Source organism: Strix uralensis, chromosome 5 (genome assembly GCF_047716275.1).
Source record: "Strix uralensis isolate ZFMK-TIS-50842 chromosome 5, bStrUra1, whole genome shotgun sequence".
Lineage (NCBI taxonomy): Eukaryota > Metazoa > Chordata > Aves > Strigiformes > Strigidae > Strix > Strix uralensis.
Window position 1 is genome coordinate 48,321,734 of NC_133976.1, and position 27,216 is coordinate 48,348,949.

General features: G+C 37.4%; 1 protein-coding gene across 2 annotated transcripts in view; it reads right to left on the reverse strand.

Moving 5' to 3' along the window:
- Positions 1–27,216, reverse strand: part of MGAT4C (MGAT4 family member C) — a 495,008-nt gene that overhangs the window by 143,595 nt on the left and 324,197 nt on the right. The window contains exon 1 of one of the 2 annotated variants that reach the window (XM_074869408.1): positions 20,890–20,913. The exons of the other annotated variant lie outside the window; for it this stretch is intronic. The gene's annotated coding sequence lies outside the window, so the exon portion shown is untranslated. Of the gene's footprint in view, positions 1–20,889; positions 20,914–27,216 lie in introns of those variants that run through there. 2 annotated transcript variants of the gene reach the window in all.

Sequence of the window (27,216 nt, forward strand, 5' to 3'; positions counted from 1 at the left end):
TTCTATATTAAATAATAAGTAATATCAAATTGAACAGCCCAACTCCTGCAATTTAGTTTAAGTCAATGGAAATATGTTAGTCAATGAGGTACTAGCTATATGAGTTGTACTTGCAATCGTTTCTATATTTCTCATTCAAGGAAAACCTCTAAATGATATAACTGAAATTAATTTTCTTGAAAAATGACACTTTAAATTAAAAGTTCCTTAGAAGAAAGTCCTTACCATCCACATAATCTGCAATAGTTGTACTAGGATATCCTTCATTCCATAAATATTTATTATTAATCTAAAAAATGTTTGCAGCACTCAGAGTCAGAAATATAATAAAAATGCACTAGTTACAACTTCAGTAAGAAAGTAGACTATACTACTAAATGGAAAATTCATTGATGCAAGAATTTCAACTTGCAGTCAATATCCTGTATAACACAATTTATTTCACTTCATTTAATCTGCGAAAAAGGTCAGAGAAAGATGTTCTTGAACTTCTCTGGTGCCTTCTACAGAAAAAATATAATCCTGTGCTGAAGTTCATTTCCAATGGAAGTGGAATTTGGCTTCAACTGCTGAAATATCTGTTTTATTTTCATCTTGTGCTGATAAGCAGATTAAATTTTCTTATTTAAATACAGAGAGTTTATAGCGTCTGTTATATTTTGACATTGAGTGAATAGATATTCTGTCTTCATTTAGCTGACATAATGAATATAATATTCAGGAGTCAGAAAAGAACTCAGCTTTATATTATGTTTAAAAAATGGAAGTGTATTCCGTGTCTTTGTTTGCACATATTTTATTCATATCTCAGTTTCTACATCTTCAAAAGAAAAAAACTTTACAGTTCATTTTCATTTGGACACTTGGACGAATTATTCTCTTGCTCACAAAATTTTCAGCTTCATTAATTTTAAGAGTCACTCTGGACTACAGATCAGATTTCCTTTCACTATTTACAATGTGTTACACACGTCTTAAAATTCAGTCCAATTGGGAAATGTCACAGCAATGAATTTTGAGAGGTTTGAGGTTTCCTGAAACAGGTTTTTCAAACCCTAGTGAATTAGAGATGAGTTTAAAATTCCATTATCAAATCAAGGCAGCTGTGTACTACTAGCCATGATACAGAGGTTAAAGTTTAAGAAAGCAAAAATTTCCATCTTATCTAATCAATGAAAAAACTTTAGTTACAGAATGACTGTGGTTAGCATATCAACCATGCTTGATTTCATCTGTTCCAAGACAGCAATAGTATTATGACATGTTGATGCAATACAAGATTTTGTCACTATCCTGTGAAATTCACAGAAATCATTATCTCTGGTTATTGAATCTAGACAGAATTTGACACTGTCTTTAGAAATAATTTGCTTTACCACTGTTTAGGATAGGACATTGAGATCAAACCGGTCAGAACCTGTCTACAGTTGACAGTAATAAAAATAAGAGATGACAAGAAAAATAACATTATATGCAGATATTCTAGAATAAAAAATCAGATTTACTTTTTTAAATTCAAAGTTTTTTGTGTAAGTTGAGGAGTGACTGATTGTGTATTTTACTAACATTCAGAACAGGGTCTTATTGCCAGTAAAAAGTGAGGATAAACAAAGCATATATATTGAGGCGTGGGGAGTGTTTTGTTCCATACAGTCCTGTTACAAATATTACCATGTATGAATTACAGGCAGCATTCATTCAGGTAAAATGTGTACAAGATTTCTTATGCCACAAAGAACCTATGACTGCCTGCAGACATATGCTTGGAACAGCAGCAAGAAAAGGCCTGCACTGTCATTTTGGGTGGGTGACTATAACCAAAGCCAAGTTTCCTGCATAAAGCTTAGATGACAGAACTTTGTTTAGACAATGAAGAACAGGAGAATTGTAGAGTTATATATTCTTATATATGTACGAGTATATATGAACATATATGAATATAAAGTGGTTATAAAGTTACAATTAAAGAATCATAGAATTATGTAGGTTTTAAGGGACTTCTAGCAGTCATTCAGTCCAATACTTTGTTAAAAGTTAAACTGCAGCAAGTTGCTCACAGCGATGACCAGCTTAGTTTTTACTATCTGCAAGGACGGAGATTCTACAGCCTTTCAGGTCAAACTCTTGTGATCACCCTCATGATATTTTTTTTTTTTCCTTGCATCTAGTTGGCATCCCCCGTTTTCCAGCTTGTCCCCATTGCAGCCTCTCACCTTTATGTTGTACCCCTCTGGGAAATATCTAGCTCCATCATGTAGAAGACTGGGTAGCAATATGGCCTCCCCTGAGACTTCCCTTCTTTAGGCTGAGTAGACGCAGCTCTCAGTCTGGTACACCAAATGCTCCAGCCCCTGTCACAGTCTTGGTGACCTTCTGTTGAACTCTAGTCTGGTACTGGGGAGCCCAAAACTGGACACAGTCCTCCAGATGAGATCTCCCAAGTGCCAAAGCGAGGGTAAGGTTCACCTCCCTGGACCTGCTGTCAGGGTGCTTGCCAAAGCAGCCCACGTTGCAGGCAGTCACCTTTGCTGCTGAGAATCCTAGTTGCTCACCTTCCACTTCTTGCCCACCATGTCTTTTTCTGTAAGACTGCTCTCTACACAGTCAGGTTCCAGCCTGCTCTGTTCAATCAGACTACTTCATCTCAGATGCAGAAGATATATTTGCTTTTGTTGAACTTTACATTGTTTCTGTCATTCCCTTTGTCCAGCCTGTTGGAAGTTCCTCTGAAATAGCAGCCCTGCTCTTCAGTGTATCCACCACTCTGTAATTTGGCACCACTCATGAACCTGCTGAGAGTGCGCTTCATCTTTCTCATCTTTCAGGTTATTAATAAAAGCATTGAACGCTGACCCCACTATTCACCCCTGAGTGAAGGTAAATCTTTAAAGGTCATGGAGGAGACAAAGCATCCCAAAAAAAAGTATTCTTTTGTCACACCTACAGCTGATACAACTAACCTTCTTATCCTAAACTCAGGTACAATACACTAATTTAACTACCAGTGTCTACCATATGCTTCATCTCTCCACACATTCTACATTAATCTTTTTATTTTTCAGTTTGTGGTAGCATTCTCAATCAGTAAAATTATCTTGGTTAAAACTGGTAAAATGTTTTGAGCTGCTTTTCTAGACTTCAAACTTTGTAACCATTGCATGAAAAAACCTGTAGGCCTGGGTATTCCCTCTTACATGATTGTTTATAATTATTGGACTAAAACTTCAGTATATAGTGAAATATTTGGCATGCAGCTAAAAGGCAACTTAGAGTACTTCTATGGGCTCAAAAACATACTTACAAATTTCCTGGTCCCTTGTGCAGCAGCAACATGAACCTACCTTTTTCCTTAGAAGATGAAGAAAATAACCATATCTTTAGCTGAACACGTGCATTGTGTATTTGAGCAGTATGCTGCCATACCAAATGCTGAGTTAAATTCACTGCTTTGGTCAGGATCTTTGGTTTGCTGCTGGGGATCTGGCTTCCTGCAGTGATTTTATGGTGCTGCTTGCATCTCCAGTATCTGCCATTCCTTAGCAGCTTTTTGATCTACTAAGAATCTGAATTTATTAATTAACAATTAATTCTTAATTTAATAATTTATCATTTTGTAAGTATGACTGTGGTCACCTGGCCTTGTACCCAGCTGTTGTGGTTTATGCCCAGCCAACAACTAAGCACCACACAGCTATTGACCCACTCCTCCCTGCCCAGTGGGATGTGGAGAATAGGGAAAAAAAAAAAAAAGTAAAACGCATGGGTTGAGGACAGCTTAATAACTAAACTAAATATAACTGTAACAATAATATTGATAATAATAATTGTAATGAAAAGGAATATAACAAATAGAAATAAAAGCAGAGGAAAAAAACAAACAAGTGATGTACAATGCAACTGCTTACCATCTCCTGACCGATACCCAGACAGTCCCTGAGAAGTGACCTGCCACTCCCAGTCAACTCCCCCCAGTTTTTATATGGGGCATGACATTCTATGGTATGGAATATCCCTTTAGCTAGTTCAGGTCAGCTGTCCTGGCCAAGCTCCCTCCCAACTTCTTACGCACCTGCTTGCTGTCAGAGCATGGGAAACTGAAAACATCCTTAACTTAGGATAAGAGCTACTTAGCAACATCGATGTGTTATCAGCATTATTCCCACACTAAATCCAAAAAACACTGTACCAGCTACTAAAAGAAAATTAACTCTAATCCAGCCAAAACTAGGACACTAGTGAAAACCTGTAATCTGCCTCCCAGTTGTTCAGCTGTCTGAGATCCAAGGATTAGTTCAGTGCAGCATAGCTGAACTACCTTGGTTTAGTTTTACAGAGAAAATCGTTGCTAAGCTGAGAGATAACACATGCAGCAGCAGCAGCCTCACCTCTCTCAGGCTGTTGGATCTGGCATGACATATTTTCTCCTAACAAATTCAAGATTTCAGCCCTTCTGTGAAGAGCTTCCCTTTTATATTACGCTGCATTACATAATGTTGCACCCCACAACCTGCTCATAAATGAAACACCCACTCATAAAGAAAAAATGAATAAATCTCTTATGTCTGTCAATCTGCACTCATCTCTTTCCTTTTTGCATACTTATATCTTATTGGATCTCTGGACAGAGGTCAGTATTTAAATCTCATGACAATATATTAACATGCATAGAAAAAAACCGTGTTACATTAGAATTAGTTCAGAAGCAGAGATTCCTTGCACGATGAGAGCTTTTAATTGACAAAATTCTGTGTCTTCATGCACTTACGGGAAAGAAGGTATGTAATTTGAATGTAAGAAAATTTATTTCAGAAAAGAAAAAAACAAACCTCATGTCTACAAAACAATAAAGCTGACTGAAAATTCATACAGATTATGTAGCACTTGTCTCAACAAAATCACACTGGTTTTTTGGAGTCTGTCAGCGAGACAGCTTCACTTAAAACACCTGAGCACCACTGACTCAGGTTTCTTTAACCACTGTCTTTGTAGACCAAATATTTTTCTGGAATGATGTAGTTATTTAGTTCTCTTCTTGTCTTAGAACAATATACACATATATATAATATTTAATATTTTTCAAATAAAAATATTATTCCTTTAAAGTGAATAAGAAGCTCAGAATTATTTACCATATTTTATATATTCATTAAATGCAGTAATTTCCAGTTGTAAGAGCATCATGGATCATGTAAGCATGTTTTTTTAGAGCAAGTATGAATTTCACATGGAATATCTCTGAATAAACTTCACAGCAATGATTTATTTTTTGAGAAACTTTCAGTAACAGATTAAAGGATTAAGCTGTATACTAAACATTCATTTGGAAATGGACAAGGTACAATTTTGGGTATATTACAGGCAAAACTCTTCATTCTATTTTTAAGCTACACAAAATGCGTTAATCAATGTTATCAATATATAACACCTCAACACTTACAAACTGCAAGAGAAAATAACCTCAAACCAGCATATGTTTACTAAATAATAATAAAATGAACAAAAGGAATTGCCAGACTAATTGGGAATACAAATACAATACATATAAGAATCTGCAGAATACATGTTCTTGAAGATATACTCTGTTATCTATTGCTTCCTAGCTTGAAGATTTTCTCTAACAGGATGCACTGCAAGAAGACATGAGCTCATCTCCTTGTAGCATTGCAAGAGAACACGATGAGGACCAGCTGAACCCAAAAGCCAAATGCTCCTGTTGGGATAGTTAAGTATTGACTGTTGTAACTACCTTATGGAAGAAATTATTACCCAGTACTCAGAAAACCACAAGGCTTTTGCTTACCTTGTAGCATAGCAGGAACAGTACTACATAGACATACCTGATTTCTCACATCCTGCGAAGACCATAATGCAACTGAAGTACTAAAATAAAAAAATGGATCAAATGAAGCAGATCTCACTGAAAAATTTCAATCCAAATATTAATACCTGAGCCCTAGCCATTTCAAACATACAGCCAGGATCCACAGGTGAGTCTGTGTTATATTACATTTTTTTGTAGGAGGAACATAGAGGGAATATTAGAAACTCACCCTGAATGCTCTAGATTGTCACAGTACAAGTGCAAACTATGTTTATTTTGTGCACTGAAAAACTGTGCTAGCACACAAGATAAAAAAAAAAAGTGTCTGTAACTGCAGATCAAACAGGATCCTCAATGGGAATTCTACACAGATAAAACAACAATCAACAAATGACACACAATACACACTGGAAACTAGGTTTATAATCTTCTCTGGTTTGTTTCTTTACTTGAATCTCTGTGTGTGAATGTGTCTGATGATTAAAAAACAACGCAGCATCTTATATACCACTTTCTGGCATCTGTGAACCACTTGTGGTCCACGTGCTGTCAGCTGAGAAACACTGGAATAACCTAAAGATATGATCACCAGATAGGAGAGAAGGAATAGGGACAAATATGACCCAGTAGGAGATACAGTGGTAAACGGAAAAGTTGAGGAGGAAGGGAGGAGGAAGGGAAGGGAGGGAGGAGCGAAGAAGGGAGGAAAAGAGGAGGAAAAGAGGAGGAAAATAGGAACGAGCAGTAATAAAACATTGGTCAAGAAATGCAAGTGGAAAGAAGTATGCTTAGACTAATCACGGATTAGTGGAAACCTGTCAGCATAGGGGAAAAGATCTATTCTCACTGAAAGGCTTAGCAGGAAAAAAATTGTTCTCTGCACAGAACTGATGAAGAAACTTTCCTGTAGATGTGTATCTTTTCTTTCCTAGGTCATCTCCACATGAAATGGATACTTGCGACATCACTGCTAAACATGAGACAGATTGAAACTTTAGGAAAACCACCTCACCAGCCAGTCTGCATGTGCTAATTGGGCAGCTGGCTTCTGCCAGACAACGTGCAATGATAGAGGTTTTCCTGCCTTTCTTTCAGAATCTCTGACTCCTGCAATTACTTTTCGGAAAACTTGAAGTGTTCTTATCTAAACTTTGGCTTTCTCTATTAAACTAGGTAAAAAGTTCAAAAAAATTTTAGGAGGTGGGGAAGGGAGTGAGCATTTGTCACAAAAAGCAGCCAAGTAATACTCTCTTTGGAAAACAGAGGTGTTCTTTGAGGGGGAAAATGAACTACAAAAAGCTTATTTGGGGTATCTTAGATAACAATTAAATGTTTTTCACTGTTCATAACTGAATACTGACTTTTAAAAGGTAAGATGGTGTAAAGGTTGAAGTGTAAAGTATGTAGAGATGACTGAAAAATGAGATTCATGAATGAATAACTGATTAGTTTCAGAAAGAAGTATGTAAGTCTGTGCCTCTGGGCATGTTAAATTGAATTTACCTACATTTCTGCTTTACACAGTTGGAAATCCACATTAGCACAAAATTAGCATTATATAGGCTGTATTTGCAGATGAACAAATTATTTTTGTAAACCTGAAGCTATATTGTAATGATACTTGTGATGAAATTGGAAGTCAATCATAAGATTTCATTTAATATCTCATAAATCCTATCAAATCTTGCTGCTGCAAAAGTAGGCAGTGCATGCTACAAAAATACGTATCCATATTACTAAAGTTGGTCCTTATTGGACCACCGAAGAACTGTCACCTGTGTGATCTAGCACTGAACTGGAAAGAAACATCAAAACTCTTCCAAGGCTGTCTGAATTACCTCACTAATCTTTACCAAACCAAATCAGAATGAAAAAAGTAAGCAGCAATAACAGCATCACCCTTATTTTTCTTTCACTAAGTTCTATCAAGGTCTCATTCATAGTATCTCTTTATTATAAAACATACAATATTGTATTTACTGTTACAATGCCTCATTAATGTTTAAATTAAGTTGCAGTCAAGAAAATAAACAATATTTACCAGTCATTGTCCTGTTCTTTTTAATTGTTTTCTGCATTTTTAATGGACTACTTCTATTAGAGAGAGTGAGGTTTTAGAAAATGTGAAGAAAATAAGAAAAGGGTAGGTGAACCATAAATTTAAAAAGTGCTGGTGTGATTGATTTGCAGTCAGTCATTGTGCAAGACAAAGGTTTGACTTACACAGTGCTGCTCAGAGCACAAGTACTGAATGAAACAGATGTCTGTCAAACCTCTTGGCTCTGAGTGATTGCGGATCACAATAAGAATGTTCAGTTGCGTATCAGTGAACCTAAAATTTTGCTGACTAAATTAGTCAATATGTCATAAGCAGCACTTCAAGGCTGCATATGGATACGTCCTCTGGTGAAATCTAAACATCGGGAATCCCAGGCCATAAAAGAAGCACTGGGTGTGCAAGTGATGTCTCTGATCTAAATGATCAGGGAAAGAGTATCCCCTCTCACATGTTGCCGCTGATCCATCTAGCCATTCTTACTAAATCTGAGTATTTATGTCCACAAAATCAATGGGCTCTGTACAGGTGCAGGAGGCACACCACAGAGCTCAAAAGCTGTGTAGTTTTGAGACACTGCCCGGAAATTCTATCAGTCTTAAGCATTCTTTACTCTCAAGAATTTTTATTATTTTTCTAATCTGTTTGGCCAAAGCAAAAAAATAACAGTGGTTCTGACAGGTCCTCAAAAGATTAAGGATCACAGAATCACATAACAATTGAGGTTGGAAGGGACCCCTGGAGGTCCAACCACCCTGCTCAAGCCAGGCTGCTTGAAGCTGGTTGCTCGGGACCATGTCCGGATGTTTTTTTATTATGTCCAAGGAGGGAGATCCACAGCTGCTCTGGGCAGCCTCTGCCAGTCCTCAGTCACCCTCACATTAAAAAAGTGTTTCCTGTTGTTCAGAAGGAACCTCCTTGTGTTTCAGTTTGTGCCCATTGCCTCTGGTCCTGTCACTGGGCACCAAAGAAGAGCCTGGCTCTGTCCTCTTTGCAACCCTCCCTTCGGGTACTTATACATATTGATGAGACTTCCCCTGTGCCTTCTCTTCTCCAGGCTGAACAGTCCCAGCTCTCTCAACCTTTCCTCACAGGAGAGATGTTCCAGTCCCTTAATTATTCTTGTGGCCATTTGTTGGACTTTCTCCAGTAAGTTCACGTCTCATACTGAGGAGCCTAGAACTGCACACAGTACCCCAGGTGTGGCCTCACCATTGCTGAGGACATACAGTCCTTCCTGCCATGCTGATATTTTAGGTAAACATTGTAATCATCATTATGTAATCAATTAAGTATCTTGCAATAATTTGTTAATACTGTTGAATGAGTGGAAGAGCCATTATTTTTTTTAATTTGCATGTATTTTTGTGATGGCTCATTAAAAGATGTCATTTTAAAACTATTAGTCTCAGAGCCTATCTCCTTAATCCAAGGGGCTTTCATTGGTGAAGGTAGAAACACTCAATAGAATTACAGAATCATACAGTGGTTTGGGTTGGAAGGACTCTTTAAAGATCATCTAGTCCAAACCCCCTGCCATAAGCAGAGACATCTTTCAGTAGATCAGGCTGATCAAAGCCCCGTCCAACCTGGCCTTGAACACTTCCAGAGATATGGGGCATCCACAGCTTCCCTGGGCAACCTGTTTCAGTGTCTCACCACCCTCATCATAAAGAATTTCTTTCTTATGTCCAAACTAAATCTATTCTCTTTCAGTTTAAAAATGTTACCCCATGTCCTATCACTAAAGGCCTTGGTAAAAAAGTCTCTGTCCATATTTCTCCTAAGTCCCCTTTCAGTATTGAAAGGCTGCAATAAGGTCTCCCTTAGGGCTTTTCATCTCCAGGCTGAACAACCCCAACTCTCTTACCCTGTTGGATGTTCTAGACCTCTGATCATTCTTGTGGCCCTTCTCTGGACCTGCTCCAACAGGTCCATGCCCTCCTTGTGCTGGGAACCCCAGAGCTGAATACAGTACACCAGGTGGGATCTCACCAGAGCAGATAGGGAGAATCACCTCCCTCAACCTGCTGGCCATGCTTCTTTTGATGTAACCCAGGATACAATTGGCTTCCTGGGCTGGAAATGGGCTTTTAGTCAATACAAAACCTGTACAGAAAACCAATGAAGAGTTAAAAAGGAGGTAAAAAATAAAAGTTAAAATGAAAAGTTAAAAAGAGTTAAAAATAGAGCTCTATAATTCTTAAGAATATGAGACTCTAAAGTAACCAAATTTGGCTACAAGAGTGCAGGGCCACAGATACTCAGGAAACACGTGCACTGACACTGTCCAGAGCAACACGAGTCAGAGGGCAAAAGTGGTTTCATATTGGAGACACAGGACATTACCTTTCATAGTCTGTAACTTTAAAAAGGGTGAAGTTGGGTGAAGCAAAAGGAAATTTTTTTTTTCCTCATACACCAGGCACCAATTTGTTTGTACCCAAAAACCTGACTACAGAAAAATATCATCACTTTAGAAAGCATTCCCATTAGTATATCCCCAGACAATTTCTCTTTCTGAAGAGACAAATACCTTTTAGGACATCTTTGCATTTAGCAAGGACTTACAGGCTTTTCTCTTACAATAGTCACTTAAGGAAATGTATGAGAACTAATGGTCTTTCCTGTGTGCCAAAAGCCTGTCCCTGTCCCAGTCTGCAGATGATTAGTGTAATCGCAAATCTTTACCAACAGAAAGACACCACAGCAAATATCTTCAAACTGTCTTCATTTACTCTGTCCTTCATAGAATAACTTAATTAATTGATTTTAAGATCTAAGGAGTAGTAAAGTAGACATACAGGTAAAGAAGACAGAATAGTGGAGGAGAACTTGATGCCAAATACACTATTAAAAGCATATTTTCGTGATTTAAGCAAATACTTTAAAAGTGTCATCAAAGCATTAAAATGATGAGGAGGATTAATATGCTCTCACAGTAACATTTTTCATAGTGTATAAAGTCAAGTTCAGACTGCTTATTTTAGTCAGTAAGTTTAAGTATTAAATACAGGTGATTAGTGAGCAATGACAATTATCTATGTTTCAGTTAAGTGTCTTTGAGTGATTGTCATGGAAATTTATATGCTGAGCACAGACCCACATCAGGCTGTCTACAAAAAGCACCATGTCTACCTGTGGGGCAGATACAGTCCGTGCTTTGCATCACTGTCCTAGTTCCCAGTCATCCAGATCAGAATAGCCACTGGTGCACACAGTGACACCTGGTCTTTCAGAGAGGAATGAGAGATGTAGAGGTCTGGGGTTCTCATCCCAAAGTGAAAAGAGAACATGGTCATAATGCATACACAAAGCCTATGGTGTGCACCAGGGAATGCATCTGCTCTGCAGTATGTTCTTTGAAACATAATTGCCCTGGTTCTGCAGCCAACTCTCTGAATTCTCTGTATATGTTGTATTAAATAGTCACTGGATAAAATTCAAAAACAATCCATCATTCATCAGTGTACTACAAAGCTACAACGCTATTTGATTCCTACATAGCAAGCATGCCTATATTCCTGTGGTTGCAGTGTCCCAGATTCAACTGGTTGGGTGGGAAGAGCCCTGTTCTTCCCCTGTGTCTGCTGCTCAGTGTTTGTGAGATGATCCTGTAAAGACAACATAGGTTTCAACTCCTTCAGACTGAGGATTGTCTAGAACTCAGGTGTTTAATGTATGATTTAATGTCAAGATTCCTATCATCAGGAAAGGAGCTCCTTAAAAGCTTTTACCTCAAATGCAGTATGGACCCTGGAATGTACTATAGAACATCCTATATGTGACACACACCCCCCTCCCCCCTCCCCCCCCCCCAAAAAAAAGGATCAATCCTTTCTTGGAAATGGAATACTTAATAAAAAGCCACATTAAAAGTAAGCTTGCTAATGCAACCAAATAACTGAAAATGAGTAAGGCTGTCCTGAAAGTAAGTGTGATTCTGGTGCAAATGCAGATTTTTTAGTCTCTGAATGTATCTGGAAACATGGAGCAGGTGGGACCTAGTCAATTACCTCCTATTATCTGTATGATTAAGTATGGTTGCTCATATCAATGATATTATAATTATCTTTCACAGTCCTTTGTGATTCTTGAATTTCTGAAACTCTTAGCAAAGTCGGTCTCAACAGTTCTCTTAGTGTAGCTCTCCTGGAGCTCAGAGAACCTGCTGCAGCACCAACGTGAAACACTGCAAGGCCCAAGAGGGAATTCACTGCAAGTGTGTAAGCAACTGATACTTCCTCTCTCTGTCACAAGAAGGAAGTTAACAAGCCCACTGAGGATTTAGGTCTGCTTATTCTCTTGTCTACTTCTAATTTAGAAGCAACTTAAAGGTCTCAGACAGATACCAGGAAGAAACAATTACCCAACTGGGAATGAAACATTTAGCTTTTAGAAATTTTTGGTTAAACGAAGGAAGGAAATTAATCTTTTTAGAGAACTATAGCCTTCAGAAGTTTTACCTGTTCTGGAAAGATTTCAGTGAAATACTGTTACTTCTGAGGACCCATAGAAAAGAATTTGATAGGCTACTTCAGTGTCTTACTAAATCATATTCATGAAAGCTAAATTAGAAGATAAGAAAAATTAACTGTAAAATTTCGTAAGATATACTAAAGGTATAATTGCACATGAAACGCTTAGTGTGTTTCTGCACATATTTTACGGACTGTGTCCTTGTAACACAGTGTCCGTAAAATGTATCACCTCTGTGATTCATTCTATACTGCTGTTCTAAAAACTGCAAATTTTCAGCTCCTTCCTGGCACCCCCATGGAAGAGGGCGGACACATTCTCCAGTGATATCCTCAGCTGATGAAAGTTCTCAGAGCTATAGCGATACAGTTCTAGTGTCTGTACATTAAAACACAATCCCACCGTTTTCTTGAGAAAATTGGTTTACTCTTCATCTCTATATAATAACATTTGAATGTAGTAGTAGACAACAAAGTTAGACATCTTGGGGACAATTCTCTAGTGCCCATTATTGCAGAACAGAGTAACCCATCTCTTACTACCTGTGCCCTATGCTGGAGGAAGCTGAGAGACAGTGAGAAAACACAGCTCTCCTGGTATGTTAGTGATGGTACTTGATTCTAACTAGTTGGCACAAGCCAGCTCTTGTTAGTCCTGCAGGGAGAAGAATGGCTTAATTTTACAAGCATATGGAGAGATAACAAAAACTCTTAGCATAAATCACTTAAAAAGTTAATTAATTAAGGGACATAAACCCATAGGAAATCAAGGAGTGTTTCTAAGGATCATTAATACACTTAGTTGTTGCTGTTTTCTTTTTCCTCCCCATGGTTCTATGAGAATTATAAGATGAAATAATGAAGCAAGATGCTGTAATTCTTACTGTTCTTTACACATCGGTTAGAACAGCAATCACGAGGACAGTGGCATTAAATAGACTTCTTGATAATTTTGGGGATATTGGGCATGGCAAGATTCAGATACTCTTTCAGAGAAGAATAAAAATAGGGCATTTTCTAACTTGAATTCCTTTGTTTAAAACCCATGTACAGCTGTTTCCTCTTTAGTTCAACTTTACTTTCTTGAGATGTCACTAAACCTCCTTTTGTTTTGCCATGTGACTGCAACTGACTTTCTAGAAAGCAGATCAAAATAATTTGTCCCCTTTTCTCAGAAAGAATATTGGTAAAGAAATCCACAGACATTAAAAAAATCAAACTTATTAAAATCTTTCACCAGTGAAAGTCATGACCTCTTTGTGCTGCTATTGTCTATATAGTTACTGATATGTAGGATCCAGATGTCTGTTCTGCCTTTACAACTGAAAACAAGGGTAACGGAGAACGACTTCAACACTCCCCTTGTCAGTGCTACAGACCATTAACAATACTATAAATAGCATGATCAAATCCCAGATTGCAGATTCAGTCATAAAAGTGTCTACGTTTCATGCTGATTCAGAGGGGCAGCAGCATTAACTGCAATCATCAAGGAATGTGACATCTCCACAGTATTTTCTACAGCTCACTGATCTGGTGACAGGACGATTGTTAAAAATTAATGGGGACCATCAGATGTGGATGAGTACAGCTTGGCAACTATGAAAGCCATTTGTGAGTGATAATGTAATATTATTATATGATAGATTGTAATAGATTATTTAGATTATGTTTCATTCAGGAAGTAGTAAGTCTTCTTACTCTTTGAAAAATTGACCACAACATTTTATTTAATTGTTAACTTTATAAGCCAGGGAACAGGCGAAGAGAAGTATTTTCACATTGTTTTCTAATTTGTCTATGTTGAAAGTACACTTCTGCCTTCTGTTTATCCATTGTAATAATTTACTTCTCAATTATGTAACACACTAAGAAAGTCGAAATCCTAAAATCCAAAGTTTACAAAAAGATTGATTCTGATAGTTAATAAGCAAAATATCAATATGTTGGATCCAGTAATTTCCACCTTCATGTCTGGATTTATAAGGAATAGCACAATTTTGATATATTCTTACTATTTTATGTGTCTGCATTTTTTAAACTTCAACAAACTCTTTCAACCAAAATCATGCCCTGATGAAGGATTTGTTGGATTAAATTTTCTGGGCTGTTTTATGCATAGGGGCAGAGTAAACTACCCATCCAGGTTTCACCTGGAATAAAGTTAATCTTCTTCCTAGTAGCTGGTATAGTGCTGTGTTTTGGATTTAGTGTGAGAATAATGTTGATAACACACAGATGATTTTAGCTGTTGCTAAGCAGTGTTTATACTAAGTCAAGGTCTTTTCAGCTTTTCACATTGCCCTGCCAGCGGAGGCTGGGGGTGCACAAGAAGCTGGGAGGGGGTACAGCCAGGACAGCTGACCCAAACGAGCCAAAGGGGTATTCTACACCATATGACATCATGCCCAGTATACAGAATCACAGAATAGAATGGTTTCGGTTGGAAGGGGCTGTGGATGTTGTCTACCTTGACCTTAGTAAGGCCTTTGACACTGTTTCCCACAGCATTCTCCTGTCGAAACTGGCTGCTCGTGGCTTGGATGGGCACACGCTTTGCTGGGTAAAGAACTGACTGGATAGTCGGGCCCAAAGAGTTGTGGTGAACAGAGTTAAATCCAGTTGGCGGCCATTCACGAGTGGTGTCCCCCAGGGCTTGGTTTTGGGGCCACTCCTGTTTAACATCTTTATTGATGATCTAGACGAGGGGATCGAGTGCACCCTCAGTAAGTTTGCAGATGACACCAAGTTGGGTGGGAGTGTTGATCTGCTCGAGGGTAGGGAGGCTCTGCAGAGAGATCTGGACAGGCTGGAGTGATGGGCTCAGGCCAACTGTAGGAGTTTCAATAAGGCCAAATGCCGGGTGCTGCACTTCGGCCACAACAACCCCCAGCAGCGCTACAGGCTTGGGGAGGAGTGGCTGGAGAGCTGCCAGTCAGAGAGGGACCTGGGGGTGTTGACTGACAGCTGGCTGAACATGAGCCAGCAGTGTGCCCAGGTGGCCAAGAAGGCCAATGGTATCCTGGCTTGTATCAGAAATAGCGTGGCCAGCAGGGACAGGGAAGTGATCTTGCCCCTGTACTCGGCACTGGTGAGGCCACACCTCAATTACTGTGTTCAGTTTTGGGCCCCTCACTACAAAAAGGACATTGAATTACTCGAGCGTATCCAAAGAAGGGCAACGAAGCTGGTGAAGGGTCTGGAGCACATGTCGTATGAGGAACGGCTGAGAGAACTGGGGTTGTTTAGTCTGGAGAAGAGGAGGCTGAGGGGAGACCTCATCGCCCTCTACAACTACCTCAAAGGTGGTTGCAGAGAACTGGGGATGAGTTTCTTTAATGAAGTAACAAACGATAGGACAAGAGGTAATGGCTTCAAGTTGCACGAGGGAATTTTAGACTAGATATTAGGAAGCATTTCTTTACAGAACGGGTTGTTAGGCGTTGGAATGGGCTGCCCAGGGAGGTGGTGGAGTCCCCATCCCTGGAGGTGTTTAAGAGTAGGGTCGACATAGCGCTGAGGGATATGGTATAGTTGGGAACTGTCAATGTTAGGTTAATGGTTGGACTAGATGATCTTCAAGGTCTTTTCCAACCTAGACGATTCTGTGATTTTGTGATTAAAGATCATCTATACATCTATATATGATATAAACTGGGTGGAGTTAGCAGGGGGGGGGCACTGCAACTTGGGGATTGGTCAATGGGTGGTGAGCAATTGTATTGGTTGGGCATCAGTCAGCAGGTGGTTAGCAACTGTATTGTGCATCACTTGTTTTGTATATTCTATTATTATCATTATTATTATTATTTTCGCTTCCTTTTATGTCCTAATAAACTGCCTTTTATCTCAACCCATGAGTTTTACTTTTTTTTTCCTATTCTTTCCTCCAATGCCACTGCAGGAAGGAGTGAGTAAGCAGTTGTGTGGTGCTTAATTGATGGCTGGGGTTAAACCACAGCACTATCATACTATTCAGAAGATTGCTTAAGAACTCCTGCATAGAGGCTAATCCAAAAGGATGGATTTATAACTGGAAGGAGAGGCTGACAGCCCAATGTCCCTGTTTAAAAATTCCTGTTTACCATTATGGACACTGACCATTTGTCTTGAAATTATAGATACTAGATACCTCATGCTGTTGTCAAAGAATGAGACTAGAGAAGTGACATTTCTTTGTCCACGCTCAATACTTTGAATGTCTGAGGTGTCCCTAATGTCAGTGCAGGGACTTGAAGACTGGCAGGAGAAACAATGTGTGTTCTATCTCTGTCTTTCAGGAAGAAAAATCCAACCAAATTTAGTCAACTTGTAATACTCTGAAAATATGCATCACATATGAGCAATAGCTAGAGTCTCCAATGATTCTGGGAGCAGGTAAACAAATGATCAGGGATAGGAATAAGAAGAGTTTTAAGCAAGGGAGACAATGTTTGAATGAATATAAAAGATGAAGCATGCTTCCCCCTATTGCCAGCCATGGATCTACATTTCTGAAAACTTTATGTTTCCTGACTGCCAACGAAGACTTGTGCTCTGGTCAACGCCCCTGCCACTGCAGAGGTGAAGTCCAGAGTCCATCTATTGCAGAAATAAATAACTGTGACTCCAACATGCAGCAAATAATGAATGTAATTATTTGTTTGTTTATTATTTATGTTACTTGGTGGGATTCACTGCTACTCAGAAAACGTAAAAGATCTTAATTAGACCATATTTAAAAGTTTGGAAGTTAGACACATAATTGAAAGTATTCAGGTAGGTTGTCTATATGGAGTGAATTTGACCCCTCCAGAGAGTGATTCAGCTCATCTATCTGAAATAATTATCTTAAGGATGAGAGGAATCCTTTTTTGGAGATGCCTCTTCACACATTATAAGAGGAACCTTCCTCACTGAAATTAGTTAAAACTATTATCACCCCACTAAACCACATAGGATTGACTCTACACACTCACAGTGTCACACTCACATAGAAATACACAGGTATGGAAACAAAAAGCACCACGCTATATGTAGGCAAAACATCTAAACTGAGATTGCAAAACTACCTTAAAATCTAAGTTATAAATCCTTGACCCATGATCTTCTTTTAGTACAATCCTTATTGTGTATCAGGGCATTCACTGGACTTCATTTAAGATTCAAAACAAAGCAAAACAAAACAGAAAACAAAACAGAAAAACAGTTGTCAGTGTCTGTACTTTGTGACAGAAGTGTGATCTACATTACTGGTCATTTCATCATCCAGACAGGTGTCCTACTGTAGTACATCCAAGGTGTGGTCTCCACGTCTGTACATCTGGATTTCTTTCCAACGGAAAACGATGAGTTGGAGGGACGGATGCAGATCTGCATCTCACATCTCCCACATTAGAAATATTCTTTGTAATCTCTGTCTCCTTTTACTTTACTAACAGAGAAATGAAAAACTAAAAAAGAGTATCTCTTCATAATTCCATAGGTGAAAAGAATTATTTTTTTGTTTGGGTAACGGAATATAAGGAGAGAAAAGATACGGGAAAAGAAGAGACTCTCGAGTCTCCTTCTCTGGCACCCTTATACACAAAGAACATCTGTGATGGGCAAGGGGGATGGTTGCAGCACAAGGTTTTGTGTCTGCTTTTATAATTTGGAAGTTCCTTGAGTAGTGTCCTTGTAATCTATCCTAGATAAACCAAAACCATGACCCTTGGATGAAAGCTTGGTGCATGAAGGAACTCCTCTGTCTCCTGTACTTATTGTAAACTGGATACAGAAGAAAATGTGCTATTGCAATCCTAATTTAATTTGTATTTTCTAAGGATAATTTTCCTTTGCTAGATATAGAGGAAGAATAATTATTTTTAGTTCATATTTTTACTACTGGTGATATGGATACTTTTTCAGCAATCAAAGTATTTATCATATTTCTGCCTGAAACCTTTATTTTCTTTAAGAAATCTTAAATGCATTGAATTTTTATTAAAAAAAATCCCCTTTTGTTACTTCACTCAAAATTATCTGACAAAAGAAGTGAGTATCTTGTGTAGGAGGAATGACTCAAATCTTCATTGTAAGAGTTGTCACACGATGTCATTGTGAAAATGTATGAGTTGACTCATTCATAGAAAATTGGACAAACAAAATGACCTGTTCTTACAATCAAGCAACCTAATGCTAATTCTTCCTTTAATACAGTGGGCCATTAATGTAATATGGACTTCACAGAGTGTGCTCTGTGGACACAATCTGTCATTCAAGCACAGGACAAGAAGGAATCTTTCCCAGGCCAACAGTCAATCTGCTGCACAGTCCCTGTGCTAAGCATTATCACAGTTACCTTTATTATTTTAAAGAAAAGAGAAAGGTTGCAACACTATTTTTATCCAAGAAATATTGTTTTCTTCAATTTTTTAGGCTAAACTTAGTTTCTGATTGAAAGTAAGCAAAAAACCCACACATACTTTTCCTGTAAAACAGTCTTCCCAAAATTATTTCTCTTCCTTTTGAAAGATTAAACTAAACTAGAAAGTCTCATTTCCTATAAGAAGTTGATTGCTATCTGTTTGGATTATCATATCATTAAGTTTCCTTGGCTTCCCTATGTCCATGATTACTATCTAATAAAGCAATGTACATTAGTACTTAAAAGGACTCATGTTAAAAACAGTCTGAATATTTTGGATTAGAACATTGTGAGTGTGTAGCAAATCAGCATTAAATGTATGTCAAAACCATTATCTTGTATTTTGGCAGAAATAACAGATAATTCGTTCATATGTGAATTTTGGCTAAACCAAGTAGAAACAGAAACATTGTGAGATATGCCATGAAGCCTAGTGATGAAGCATTGATAAATGACATGGATCTACGCAATGTGTAGATATGTAAAACTGAGGCAGAGGTTCAAATACTTTTACTTTTTAATTAAAAAAAAAATAAAATTGAAGGCATAGCTCTAAGGCTGGCATAAGACAAATTTTAGTTAAGTTTAGTAATGATTTAAGCAAGAAGGGTAAAGTAGTAACACGTCCAATACTCCTCTCCCTTATAGGCTGCTGTCATCTCACCTTTGAACTCTAATATCTGCCTTTTACTAAAGAAAAAGCAACAAACCATAATGGAGGCTTCACCTTAAAAAAAAAATATTGTTCTAACCCCATCGATATTATATATATAGCATTTAATAGAAGCTTGGGATCGTTTGGGCAAATTAATATCCAGAGCTGAATAAACAATGGTAAATACCAGGAGCTGCATAGACAGGACTGGACTAGTAAAAAGTTCAAAAGTATAATACAGTTTAGAAACCCTACAGTCTTAACTGGTGTTTGAGCTGAAGATAACTGTTATTCTTCTGATAGTGATTAGAGCAGACCTAGTCATGGCTAGATTGAATGACAATATATCTCAATTTTGCAAGCACATGTAATACTGCATATGTCATTATTTAAAACTTTGTACTGTATAGTCATGGTTTGCTGAAATAAATGCAGACAGTTCTTAAGTGGCCTAGGTATTTAGTGAATTCTAATCACTATAAAATAAATGTCATCAAGCTTTTAAATTAACTGGAGCCTGCTATTTATTATTTCCTATTAGGTACACTACTTGACTAGTTAAACTGGTTATTGAATTCTTCATACAGTAGCCCCTGAACTCCTTCAGTCAATTAAATCCTTTATTGCATCTGATTTGTCAATGTCAGTGTCACTTCTAATCTCTTAAATCCACACCAGTTCAGAAGCTTTAAATGTACTTATTCTGTTGCAAAATTAGGAAGTTATACAGCAGAATCCTTCCCTTCTCCCTCCTCCCTCTGTGCAAACCACAAAGCTGCTAACAATGTAGAAAATATAAACGCTTCTTTAGCCTCCATGTATACACTCATCTAGCTAGAGACATTAATAGGAGCTACAGAACATAAAGAGAAGGAACATACAAACAAACAAAAACCCTACATTGGGTGGTTTGCTACCAGCATATTGTACATTGAACACCTTTAATCTTTCACTCTTATCACTTTAAATTATGGAAATTAGCAGAACAAAGTAACTATAACTAATTCCAGAACTGGAAACTTGAACACCTTGGTATTAATCTTCACGTTTTTCGACTTATATCTGCAAAAGTATTCCAGAACATTTTTTAAAGTTTGTACAACGTTAAATTCCCTCTTCTTATCTCCCCATTTCTTTGTTCATCAACAAAGGAAAAATACAGGTGTTAAAGGAAAAGAAAGGAAAAATACAGGTATTAAATTATTATTCTGTGCAATGGTCTTGTCAGCCTAATAACTCTTTCATTCACCTAAAGAGCAGCAAAAAAAATGCTGGCTATTTATTTCCATACTGTAAAGTCGAGTTTACCAGACGCAGATTTGGTTTTCCTTTATAACATCGCCTTTCTGAGGGATCTCTTTTTAGCCAGTAAAAGCTACTCATTACGTATTACAGCCATGTAAGCCTCTGAACTACGAAAACAATTCCCCGCACAGGTTAGGCGCATCACCTTTATTCTGAAAGAGAAGGTAAACCAGACCAGACTCTTACCAGACACAGGGAAAACAATTGCTTCAGCTCGATCCAGCAGCGCTGTGTGCGAGCAGGCAGCGTGAGCGATCCCTGGGCCTCACACAACAGCGAGGTAATTGGCTCTCAAGGAAGAGCTGTAAACATCCATCACGGCGGCAGCGGCGCTGGTGCGGCGGCGGCAGCTGCTGCCGGTGCCGCTGCTGCCGGTGCCGGTGCTGCCGGTGCTGCCGGTGCCCCGGCCCCGGCCCCGGCCCCGGCCCCGCGGGGGGCTCCCGGGCAGGATGATGTCAGACACAGCCACCGGGCGGGCTCCCATTGGCTTCCCTCACCTGGAAGCGTGCCTTAACCCTAAACTGCCAGCCACGAATTGAAATGTGTCTCTCTAATCATTATAGATACGCACACAGTTGGGGTCGTCTTCTTTTTTTTTCCCTTTCTTTTTGTTTCCGTTTTTTTTTTTTTTTTTTCTTGGTGAAATGAGACTCCTGCAAGAAGCTCCTGCTTTGGGGACCAGGAGTGGCAGGTGCTTGTTGCTTAAGCATTGAATGTAGCAATTAAAAAAATTTTAATACCTAATTTGCCTAAATTATTAAACAAGACCCTCAGGTAACTGCATTTTCATAATCTGTTTACTAAATGACAGTAATCATCAAAATATTGTACAGAAGAGGTATTAAAGGAAAGGTTAATGCATTCAGCACTTGGAGAACTCACTTTTTAAATGATTTTACATTGCCTCTTAAGGCGTGAGATTAATAAAGGTACAGACTGAAAAAAGGGTGTAAATTCAAGAACATGGCACTGTTGCAATGTCAGGTTGAGTATTGTGTCTTTTTAAGTATTTAAAACTAGCAGCAAAAGTAAAGAGATGCACAAATGTACACGCAAACTTATTCTTGTAATGCTAAGTAGCAGCCCAAACACTCTGTAGTAAATGAGGCATGAAACACAATGCCAAATATATGATGTCCTAAATATAGTGGCACTAAGTATTTTGCTGTATTACAAGCAATATCATAAACCACGTGAACTTTTAAATGACTCCAAACCAGTGCTTAAAGAATTGCTTTTTCCATAAATGAGTATTTTGATCTCTCATCTTTAAGTGACAAAACGTCCTATTGCTCTATGGAAAAACGTAAAAAATCTTATCTAGCACATGTTTTATTTGTATCTTTTTTCATCTATGGTAACTAATTTTTTCTTTCAATGGATAGGAACCAGAATCAGTATTTATTTACAGTAAATTATATACCGAGTAGTTTATTTATGGTCTGCAATCCCTCAAGACAAAAAAAGAAGGATTATTTTTTAAAATTGTCTTACTCATTTTGTTCTCTGGGGAAAAAAGAAAAAACAAAGAACCAACCACACCAGAACAAACAAACAGGAAAAATGAAATATAATCAAACACATTTTAGCTTAATATATAAGACATGAAACATAAGATTTCTAGAATAAACTTGATAAACAGCTCTGCCATTTCCTTGTGGTTCTTTCAGAAAGTTATAGAGACTCAGGAGATTAAATTCTGAGGACTTAATAAACAGCAGTTCTGTGGGGGGATCTGGAGGCTAACCTATTAGTCAAAACTTACTTTAGGCCAAAATGAAAGCTTCTGTTCATTTATTTCTGCTCAGAAGAAATGGGAGTTCAGATGGAAATGTGTATAAAAAAGGTTTCATTGCCATGCAAAGTGACAAAACTGAATTACAGATCACAAAAGATGAATTTGGACAATGGAAATGCCAGCTTTGCTTTTGTATGATTAATGATAAAGGTTAAAACATAGTAATTGCTAAGAAGATATGAGTCATGAGTAAAACAGTTGTTGATGAGATAAAATATGCTTAGATGTATCATATGTACAAGTTATAGTCTCCTGAATATTTAGTGCTATAAATAGTCTAGACCAAAAAGACACATTGTTGACAAACTTGTATTACATGGGTTGATTTGGCCTGAAAAAATACCCTGATTTCCCGTATCTAGTTAATCTTACCATGACGAATTAAAGTTCTACACATTATCTATTCTTACATAGACTACACTTTATTCCTTAACAGAGCGTATCTCAGATGAGATACTCACAGATGACCTGTTAGATAGTCTTTCATGATAGAGTGCCTTACTTTTACAAAGTCTTCAGTGTTTGTAAACTATGTTATCTACGGTGATAATACAGAGCTTATGCTTTATGGACTAAGTAGTAACTTATATTAGTAGAAAATTTGATTAGAAAGGGTAGTACAAATGCTAATTTGGAATTTTAGTGGCCAATACTTCTTAGTAAATGGCCTGTAAATTTTGACATTTTCTTTACAAAAAAACTCTTTTTCTGCAGTAATATATGATAAATGAATGTTTTGAAATTTAATGACTTATGAATATTAGTGATAAATTATGAATTTGAATATGCTCCTTGTTTTAAGAACAAAAATTATCTATCACCAGTGTTTTTAAACATGGATGGCTTTGAAGATTCAGGCTGAGCAAAGGTAACAGCTGTAGATAACAGCAGTTCCATGGTCCTAATCAAGTCACACAGCATTTTTCACGCTTCCACATGCTGTCATACACAGGTTATAACTGGTTTGAAATTAGTATTATTTATACTAGAAATAGAAAAAATATGGTAGGATTTAAATCATACCTTTTACATATACAGTAGTAGGAAGACAATTCAACAAAAAAAAGAGGCCTAAGTTCATTTATTTAAATGAAAAATCATTTCAATTAAGTAACATGTAGGATAGGTAAAAAGATCTCAAAGGGTGTGCATGACTATGTGTGAATTCAAGGAACACAGAATTCATATATTCATATTGTGCCATGAGTTGTTTCTCTGAAGAGAGTAGCTTGTTAACTCTCACACTTGGAACAGACAATGGGGGTGCAGTTGCTGATGAAAATTTTTGGCATCATAGTTTCAAATACAAATCATATGGAAAAAGAAAGAAGAAAAGAACAAGAGAATGATGGGAAGTGACCGATGATTTTCAGTTACTAACTGTATAATTTCTTTCTACAACATAATATTAGTTGATATATGACTGATGCTGAAGAATCTAACATGAATGGATATTTTAGTTCTCAAGCAAAGCAAAACTCAGGTTTATTAGTATATATTTCCCATGAGTTGAAATCATTACTGCATTTAATTGCTTGACAATTATTTCTGTCACATCAATTTAATGGTTAAACCAATTATTTATATTACAAAACATAGCTCTGCACCAGACACTAATTGAAAAACACAAGCGATTCTTCAGTGTTGCTTAACCTATACATTATTAATATTGGAAGGGCTAGGTCTAAAGATTTGGGGGGAAATTAGAACTCAGTCAGGTGATAAGAGGTTTTAGAGACTGAATGTGCAAGCTCAGAATTACAGCTCTCATAATCCTGTATATGAGCTGAATGCCAAGTCAGGTAGAACTGATAACTATTATAAACATTTTTTTCTTCTGCATTCTGGCAACATTAGCCACTCACTCTCAGGATGTTTTTATCCACAAGATGGCAGCTCTGTTTGCATGGTCATACTTCTTGCAATATTAAACTTGAAAATCATAACATGGTTTTCTTTTTTTCATTTTACAGCAGATATGCTTTTCTATGTCATGAGAATTTTAAAAAAATACCCAAACAATCCTAATAGTTAAGCATTAATTAACCACAATATTGAGGTAAAATTTGCCAAATTTTTGCTGAAGTGTTGGCAGATCATAAAAAGAATTTTTAACTGCACAAACACATTATTTTTAGAGTTTTGAAAGAAGTCTCCATTCAGATCCATATGTTTCCCATGCTTCAATTTCTAGGTCATCAAACCCATCAAAACCTTTAACAGATTCAATTTAAAAAGTACAAAAAGTCTACTGATAGTAAAGGAAATGCTTGTATGCCTAAAGGTAAACTTAGTTTCATATGTTTCCTCTATAGATAATGATATCTTTCCTCTATAGGTAATGATAACTTTTATGTGTCTAACACATAAACTCATCAAGAATGCTCATTTTTGTTATTAAAATCAAATAGATAACTTTATTTCTAAGGTAAAAAATGCTGAGATGTTTATATGTAGGGATCAACCATACACAATGAATAACTGTGCCTTGTAAAATTAATAAAATACAAAGAAACGTAACTAACAAGCTCTAGCTCTTTTCAAGGGGATCATTCACAGCTGAAATGATTAGCAAGAGTCTTAATTTAATATTTGGGCCAAAGGTATATAATATATGAAAGCATCTTCTTTGTCAATGAAACCCAGTAAATTAAAATGAAGTTTTAATAAAACAATGCATAATTTAACATGGACATAGTTTGCCCATGGGACGGCCATTTCAAAGGAAATTATTTGGCCTATGGTAACTATCTGTGTGCAGTCTTTGATGCCACTCCTGGAGTGGAATCTTTGATCCTTCAGACAGGTGTAAGGAACTCTGAGTTACCTGATAGTTACCATTGACCAAGACCCTTTGCACATATCGTTGTAAATCAGTAGACTGTAGTAAAATAGATCGATGTGACTTGTCTCTTCAAGAAAAAGAGATAAACTGTTTCTTAAGTAGTGTGGGGCAGGAATGCATATATGAATAGTTATGGATCAGCTAATGGACAGTAAGTTGTTAACAAGTCAGCAAGGCAGTGATTCGTGGCTTAGGGACACACACCTGCTCTCATAGCATTTTACATAATGAAAAGCACAATTCTGGGATGTGAAACTGCAGAGGACAAGAGCATGGTTGGTAATCTAGGTCACATCAGCATTGACTAAGTTGAGATATGCAGCAAAAGAGAAGTAGATAAAAAGGGTCTAAAGAAAAAGGATGATATATGAGAAGGATATAGGTAATTTGAGGTAGGTCAGACTTCTGTGAAGATAGGGCAAGCTGCCCAATGCATGACATGAGCCTGAACTCAGCCAGTTATCTCGGAGCAGATGATTCACTACAATTTACAGTCCCACAGTGACTTGTTCATATAACCACACTGTAACAGCACACCACCGGTCTTGTCAGAGAATTGTCATAACAGAAGTGCTGGTCTTTCGTCAGAGAATGTCAAAATACATTAATGTCATGAAGTCACATTTCCATTCCATAAACTAAGCTGTGAAAAGAGTGACAGGAGAAAAGGGTTTCAAGTTTTCTCTGCCTGCATGTGTGTGTGTGGTTCTACATCAGGGTTTCCTAACAGTAGATAAGTTGGCTGTTGTATGGTCTACCATGTTAATACACTGTTTCAAAACCAGGCAATTTTATATGGATTAAAATGCTGCAGTAAAGGCACCTGAACCGAGAATTTGCAACATTCTCAATAAAAAATACATGCGAAGATTAACTTTTTGCATCTTATCTGAAGATAAGTGTTTTCAGATAAAGTTTAAATTTAAGATAAACTTATCAAAAAAATACATAGTTTAGGAGGCTTTTTAACAAGTGACTTCAGCTCTAAGTTGTGCATATCTAAGACTTAGCTTTCTTACTGCCTAAATTCAGAGACTGCTGAGCTATCTGTGAATGCACCAGAATCTTCTTACAGGAGAGGGTGGAACCACGAACGTGTACCTACTCATTGCGTCTCAGACCTAGCACAGAGAGCAAGTGAAGTGCCTGTCCTGTATGCTCAGTTCAGAGCAATACCATGTTTGTTCAAAACAGAACCTGTTTGAACTGCTGTTGCAAATCAGGAACTGTGTCAGCTGACTGACCTTAATTTGAACATGACACATATCATATGGAAAGATTAAAAAGGAGGATGAAGACAACTGAAATATGGAAATATCTTCTACTTCTCCGATGATCACATTACTGCAGCACTTCAGCTAAAAAGCTCTGCTCACAAGCATCTCCATTTTGAGTAACTACAATTTTTCCATAACTGAAACCTTCATAGAATCATTTTGCAGGTTCTGATTCCAGAGCTGGATGGTATCCATACACAAAAAATTGCTAAGACAAAAATGGTAAGATCATAGTCACACATAGTTTCTGCATAAAATAGGGAACAAATAGTCTTTTCATACTTTTGCAAATCATACCTTTAGCATCTACCTTCCATAGTTGCTTGGGAAGATATTTATAACTTAGTTGTGTTTTGGCTAATAAATGACTTCATTATTGAGCCCTATATAAGACATTTAAAGTTTAAAAGTTAAAACGTGATTTGGTAAGTATAAACATAAAAGTCTCATAATTACTTCACACTGAGGAGATGAACTTTATGGCTTTTTTTCTAATTTCTATTTTGATAACACTATCTCTGTGTGTAAGCTTTAGCCCAAACAGAAAGATCAAAAGCACCACTGGAAGCCATGATTGCTGTGTTACATAGTTT